This window comes from Heliangelus exortis, chromosome Z (genome assembly GCF_036169615.1).
Source record: "Heliangelus exortis chromosome Z, bHelExo1.hap1, whole genome shotgun sequence".
Classification (NCBI taxonomy): domain Eukaryota; kingdom Metazoa; phylum Chordata; class Aves; order Apodiformes; family Trochilidae; genus Heliangelus; species Heliangelus exortis.
Window position 1 is genome coordinate 10,091,896 of NC_092454.1, and position 7,594 is coordinate 10,099,489.

Sequence of the window (7,594 nt, forward strand, 5' to 3'; positions counted from 1 at the left end):
AGGGATTGGAAGGAACATCTGGAGATGATCTACAGGGCTCATTCACCTGCAGTAGGTTGCACAGGATGTCATCCAGGAAGGTTTTAAATGTCTCCTGAGATGGAGACTCCACCACCTCTCTGGGCTGCCTGCTCCAGCATTGTTGCCCTTACAGTAAAATTCTTCTTTAGGTTTTGGTGAGCATCCTGTGTTCCAGGGTACTCTTGTCCTGACATGACTGAAAAACTAAGGCAGGTTTATCTCCCCACCAAGCTGGGGAGATAAAAGAAGCCAGATCCTGCCTGGGCTTCTGGGCCCAATAGCCGCATTACTTTTTCCCAGGTGTATCCAAGAGCTTTCAAGCTCCAGCTGTGTCACACTGCCATCATCTTCTGGGTTCTGTGCCCCAGCATTCAATCCAGCCAACACCATTGGTGTCACGGTCACTCTTGGTCACCAGCACGACATGAACACCCCTTTCTGCTTGGAAACCTGCTCTTGCCACCACCAGATCCACTCCCCTACCACTGTGGAGGGTGTGAGGGCTGTGGTTTTCCATAGCATGCTGTTGAACAAGGGTGATGTCCACCCCATAGCTGTAGGTCCATTTGCATACTGAGCTCAGTGGTTTCCTAGCTCCAGGTGCTGGTTTACAGGCTGCTGGCTGCTCAAATTGCAGGAGCACAATGGCTGGAAAATGGGAGAGTGAGCTGGCAGCTCTTGTCCCTGGATGGATATGAGCTCCAGAAAGTCCAGGCATGGTTCAAATAGAAGGGTGTTGCTGCTGGCTGGGGGGGGGAGCAGAGACCACCGAAGTCTCACACATCCACACAGGAACATGTGCCTTTGTGCTGGCAAGCTCAGGTGAGTAGATGAGAAATGTCAGGAAGAGGGGACAAGTAGTTGTTCTGTCCCTATGTGGTATTGTCCTCTGTCCCCTTTAGCTGAGGCTTGTCTGAGTAGGTATTGTGGACATCCATCCAGTTCTGGTACCCAGGGCAACTTGAGGGCAGGAGATGCATATCTGCTCCTCACCACTGCATCCTGCTGCCCTTGGCCCTGGAAGGAGACCATTTTCCTCTCTGATGGAAGCTTTAGAGAGGGGTCCTGCCACCCATTTGGCAGCTGGAGATGCCCAGAGTAGGTGAGAGGTCTGCATGCCATCCTGAAGTCCTGCTTGCCCATCTGCTGGGATGTCCCATGTCTCATGGCCCCAGCAGCCTGTAAATGTCAAACATAGGCATTAGGGACCACTAGGAAGCAGTAAGTTCAGTTCTTGGGTGCATAAAGATCTTGGTGCTGGGTGCTGTATTCCCAGCTTCCCCAGTGGAAGATGCTTTGGTGCTGGACATGGGAAAACAGCTTTCTACTGGGCCAGTGAAGGCTCAAGGGGAGGGCTGGGGTGAGCAGCAATCTGGGATAAAGGAGAGGGCTCTAGATGCCAAAGTCAACTTTGTCTTCAAGCTGTGGAGAAGAAAAACAGGAAGGGACCATGAGAGCAGTCCCATTGCGGGCACCTCCCTGTCCCACCACGGGGCCGGGGCACTTCCTCCAGGGCTTGGGCTCCTTGGGAGGCTTCCTGCTGCAGGCTGGAGCCCTGCCTGGACCCGCCCTGCCCGGAGGAGCAGAGACACTTCCAAACTTTGCCTTGCTGCTGTATCCCACCCTCCTCAGGGCTGATACCGTGCCAACGTCACTTGGGAAGCTGGTACAAGACGGGCCTGATGATGCTGAGGCTGTGCCAGGTTGAAGCAGCCAGTGTGCTGCCTCCATGAGGAGCAGGGATGAGGTCGAGCTCCCTGGCATGGGACAGAGACCAACACAAGCCCAGCAGGAGGAAAATGCAGAACGTGGCCTGAGTCCTACTGAGGTTACAAAAATTTCTAGCGGGCAAAGCTACACACCAGGGAAGGTCCCCAGCACTGAGGTGCAGAGAGATCCATCTCCCATGTCCCCAACACAGGGGTGTCCCCATCTAGAGCATTTACCAAGCAGGGGTTGGGGTGCACCAGCCACCCAACTATGGGCAGGGCTCATGAGGGAAAGCAATTTCCCTGGGCAAAAGCCTTTGCAGCAGAGCATTGTTTGTAGATGGTCGTGCAGTGGTGTCTGGGCTGCCACCAACCCTGCCAAATATCTAGGCTGGCCCCCAAGTACAGCCTCCTCCTCTCCCTGCCTTGCTGCCAGGACCAGCCCGCATTTTGCAGGGGAGGAGGCGGATTGCACAGGACCGTGAAGCAAAACAGTCTCAGCTTACCTCTGCTGGCTGCTCCAGCTCTCTCCTCTGCCACATCCTGAGCCAAGGAAAGAAAGAAAAGCAGATCTAGCAGACCATGGAGGCCACAGGGACATAGAACATGTAATGTGTCACAAGGCAGGGGAGAAAGGAAAGGGTATGTATACAGACAGTGGCTCAGCAGGGAGGGAAGGATGCATGGATGGAGGGAAGGAGCAGTGCAGAGGTATAGATGGGTTGGCTGGCAGGGAGGAAGGGATGGATATATGGATGGATGGATGGATGGATGGATGGATGGATGGATGGATGGATGGATTGATGGGCAGTCTCGATACAGAGATACCATCCTAAGCATCAGTGGTATTCATTTCACAGGGGCTGACATGTGAAGAAGGACAGGAGGGCAAGTGTGTAAGGCTGGTGAAGGGAGGCCCACGGGCAAAGCAAGGATGGTGCTCGGGAACAGGTCCCAGGTGTGACCTGTGCACCCAGAGCCAGTGGAAGTGGCATCACAGCAGACAGGAGGAGACAGAGCCCAAACTGCTCCCAGTGCAAGTCCCAAGCTTGTCAGGGGAGAGTGTAAGGCATCTCCAGAGGGATTTACAACCTCTCAGGAGCTACTCCCATCTCATGCTGCTCAGGCACTGGGTGTGGAGCAGTAGAGACCCTGCCCCAGAACACAGTGAATCCAAACATGAGTGCTTTACAAACCCAGTGCTGAGCACTTACTTTGGCCATAGGTTTCATCTCACCAACATGGGGGATACCTCTGCCTGTGACCCTCCACATGCTGGCATTCAGACAGATGTGGAGAGGGGTGAGGCGTGAGACATCTTTTCTTTCTGCCCCATTTTAGGCTTTTCCATGCAGGAATGGGTTGTTTCTTTCTTTGCTTGCTGGGATTGGTTCCGTCCCTACTTCCAGGATGCTTTTAGTCTTTCATGGCCAAAGAGATGCTGGGAGACCAAAGCCAGCTGTACCCGACCACCGCTGTTCATGATGATCTCAGGAAATGGCTGCTCCCTCCTCAAAGCAGCAGCAGTTCTTTGGATGAGCTCACCCAGCTCAGGGCTTTAGATCCAGCTTTTTTTTTTCTTTTTCTTTTTCTTTTTCTTTTTCTTTTTCTTTTTCTTTTTCTTTTTCTTTTTCTTTTTCTTTTTCTTTTTCTTTTTCTTTTTCTTTTTCTTTTTCTTTTTCTTTTTCTTTTTCTTTTTCTTTTTCTTTTTCTTTTTCTTTTTCTTTTTCTTTTTCTTTTTCTTTCTTTTTCTTTTTCTTTTTCTTTTTCTTTTTCTTTTTCTTTTTCTTTTTCTTTTTCTTTTTCTTCTTCTTTTTCTTTTTCTTCTTCTTTTTCTTTTTCTTTTTTTTCTTTTTCTTTTTTTTTCTTTTTTGTTTTTTCCTTTTTCTTTTTTTATTTTTTTTTTCTTTTTTTTTTTCCTTTTTTTTTCTTTTTTCTTTTTTTTCTTTTTTTTTTTTTCCACTGGAAACAGTCCTGTTGTCCAAGAAAGAGTTTCCAGTGTTCCGTGTGGTGGCACTGGATGACACATGCAGTCATATCTTCTTCTGCAGAAGTGGCCCCTATGTATTCACTGTGCAGTTGTCTGATCTGCTCTGTGACATGATCAAATCTCAATGATGCCATGCGAGTTTCTCAAAGGACATGATGTCTCTTCCCAGTGACAGAAGCTCCATCTTCTCCTTCAGCTGCCTCCAGAGCTGCTGAAACAGAGCAGGACACACTTCAGGAGCTTCAATGGGAAGGGAAGCTCCATCCCTGCTGTCCTCCCACCAGCTGCATCATGTGGTCCCCTGTGTGCCACATCAGCTGCTTCATCTGCAGGGCAGACCAAGTAAAGAGGTTATGGACAGCATGGCTCAGTGCTGTGCAGGAACTTCTCAGCCATCTGGGAGGCTCCAGTGCTCCCTGGATTTCCAGGATTTCATGGAGCAGGAGCTGGGAAGGCACACAGCCCTGTACAACATGGTATTTCTCTACATCCTGAAAATAATGGGCCAGAGATTCTGGGAGTCTCGCGTGGCTTTGTAGGGCTACAACACTCAGGGCTTTTCCAGCACACAAAAATCCCCCAGCCTTAGGTCCATGCTGGGAGATGTCACACAGGTACCAGCTGCTGGCTTCCACAAGCATGCTGAGCACTGGCATAATCACCCCTATGCTGATGGATCTGGAGGTGGCAAGGTGCTAGGTCTGTGTCTACACTTGATACCTTCTGCATGATGCTGACTGGTCCCTGGGAGGATCTGCTGACCTGCAAGGCACTGAGGACCAGGAAAAATACTGACCCAGAAAGTGTCGACCACCAGGAGGATTCTGACTTGGAAGGCACTGATGCCAGGGAGGATGCTGACCTGGAAGTGCTTGGTGCCACAGGACTGCTGGGGGTGCCAATCTCAAAAGCATTGATCCCCAAGAAGATGCTGACCTGACAACAGAGATGCCCAGGAAGATGTCACCAGTTCCTAGGGGCATGCTGACCTGGAAAGGATCATTTACCCAGGACATGGTATTTTCTCCCCTGGCCCAGGGCACTTCTTTCATCTGGGGACTGTATCAGGAAGGGGCCACTCTGAGCACTTGGGCTGTGTATCTACTCTCAGACAGGAATCTGTGGCTGGCTGCAAAGAGCCTGGTGAGGTGCCTGTAGGAAGCTGAGCCAGCGTCACCTCTCCCAGCTTCTCCCCTCCTCGGAGCTCCCTGTTGGGACTGGCAGCTGCTGCCCAGATACAGGCCGGGGGGGATCGTGACCCCACCTCATACCAAAACCATCCGAAGCTACATCCTTATGCAGGCAAGAGGGATGCCCAGGCACAGTTTTCCCACTAGATGGCAAACGTTGCTTTCAAAACAGCCTCTAGAGGAATTGAGGGGCTTCCCTGGGTGAGGATACTGAGAAAATTTTCCCCCAGTGCAAAGCCCTGGGGGTAAAGGACCTCACTCTTATCAGCAGCGGGGCTGGGGGCGGTAGGGACCCGTTGTGTGCTCCTCATCTTGTTTTCCTCTGTCATTTCTTAAATTTTTGTCATTTCCCACCTGCCTGGGTCCTGGAAGATCCATCCTCCAACCTGTGTGGATGGAGCTGAGTTGCCTGGGCATGCAGGGGAGACATAACCTTTAGTAGAACCTCTAACTTCCACAGTCTCAAAGTGAAACCCATAAGCTTCACTGGGAATTAATTACACTGTGGTTTGCAAGCCAAATGCTCATCCCTCCTTTCAAGCTCCTAGATCTGTGGGCAATCCATTATGATGGGTACAAATAAGGGAGGCAAGGTTGAAGGATGTGCAGGTGGATGCACGCATTTGTCTAAGATCTTCTATCAGCTCACATGTATTTCCAGGCCTGTGCACATTTGTTTGGCTTCAGCCCCAGATTTTCTTCTGCTCTCTGTATTAATTCTGTGCAGAAGTTCCCTGAGCATCTGCTGCTGGCCCTGGTGCTGCTGCAATATTGCTGTGTGGTTAAACATGGTGGGTCACAGCTAAGGAAGGAGCTAACCGTGGGTGGTAAATGTTTAATATGGACAAATCAAACCAATTACACAATGGTAAGAGGAGAGTTTGTCATCTCGTCTGTGCCTGTCCTGTGTGGAGAAGAGGGTCTGTGGAAGAGCACAGCCCCAACCACTGCTGGATCAGCAGTTCCCAGCATCAGCCAAGGGTGACGGCTCCAAATGGAGCTCTTCCTGCAGAATCCCCCAGACCACTGTGTAGGTAACTTCACCTGGGGGATAAAGGCAATCTCTTAAGAGGAGGCTTTTGTTGCTGAAACAAATACCTATGGGTGGCTAGAGGAGCTGGCAGCCACCTCCAGTGTAAAGCTGCAGAACTAAAACATCCAGCTTGAAGCATACCTTGAAGTCCCCCAGTAGGATTCTTGGCCATCCAGCAGCATGATGCCCACTTTTGCAGCAAACCTGGGGCTCCAGAGCTCAGCAGTTCCTGGGCAGGAGCACTGGGGAACCCCTATGTCTGGGTTCCCAGTGGCAGACCCAGCCCCCCCACCAGAGGGTTAAAAATCTATCAGCAGCAGCTGTATTTCCTCCACAAAGCAGCCCTTGCTCCTGGCAGGATCCTCTGCCCTTGATACCTCCCATATTTTCCTGCCCAGGGATGTTGTTTGTTATCATTTACCCTTGGTGAGAAGGATCATTCTGGCATCCTGGCTGTTTCCTTCAGGAAGAGATTATTGTTCCTTCCTCCATGAGGGCTGGGAAGTCCCTCTGGGGGCTTTCTGAAGTCAAAGAGAAAAATGTGAAAAATGAAAGGAGGAGTGTGACTGAGGAACAGAAACCAACGGAGCTGTCGGGACCCCATCTGCTGCAAGCCACTGACCTATCATGATAGTGGCTGAACCATGAACAGAGCAGGTAAAAAGCCCTTCTGGACTTTTCCAACACAGCTGGGCTCCCTGCCAGCCTTTATGTTGGACTGTGCTGGTGCCTGGGAACATGGGATCTGTGCAGAAGCAGTGACAACATGGATGCTGTACTCTCTGGTGCAAAGCTGTGGCTTGAGGCTTCCCCATCCCTTTGCCTCACAGGCTCTGAAGGCAGCAGAGCAGCACAGACCTGGCTGCATCTCTCTGGAAGGTATTTACAGACCAAGGAGGTCGCCTTGCCTGAGGATGTAATTTCTTTGCCTTGATGTGTGCCTAGTTCCAGCTTTCCAGTCCAAGTTCTGGAAGTGGTTCTAGAACTTCCCTGTAGGCTCAAGGTTCTGTGCTTTTCGTCCTGGGTGGTTTTCACCAAGCAAATGCTTCCTGCCTCTGCATGGCATCTCTGAACAGAGCCTGCCTTGGGCAGCAGGCTCCCCCTCACCCTACAGCCTTGCTTTTCCCCCCATCTCAGATACCTGGAGCCTGCTTTCATGTTGATGCCAGGTGATCCCAAGCTAACACAAAGCAACCCAAAGGCTCTGGAGCAAACTGGGAGGTATGTGACCACCAACCTGCAGCAGGGTGACACCACCCACATCCCTCAGCTGGTGCTGCCAGGAAAGAGCATCCTCTGAACACGAAGCCAATGCTTCAGATAATGCTGTTGGAGTTGCACGGAGCTACTCCAGGCAGGGACCTGCAGCTTTATCCCTGTAGACTTTCAGAGGGTCTTGAAAGACCCATGTGGATGGTGTGGGACTGTGTTGTAAGAGGCAAAGGGGCTGCTGAGGGGTTTTGCATCCCCTTTGTGCTGGTTCAGATGATTCCCTAGCAGGTGATGGATTAGGCATTAGCAAGCAGGGTGTCTGAGAGGGCTGGGGAAATTCTTTTACTGTGCACAGAGCTGAGGGAAGAGCCTCTCCAGACCTAGCTGACCTTGCTCTCCAGGAAGGTAAAGGCAATAACTCACCATGACACACTGAGAG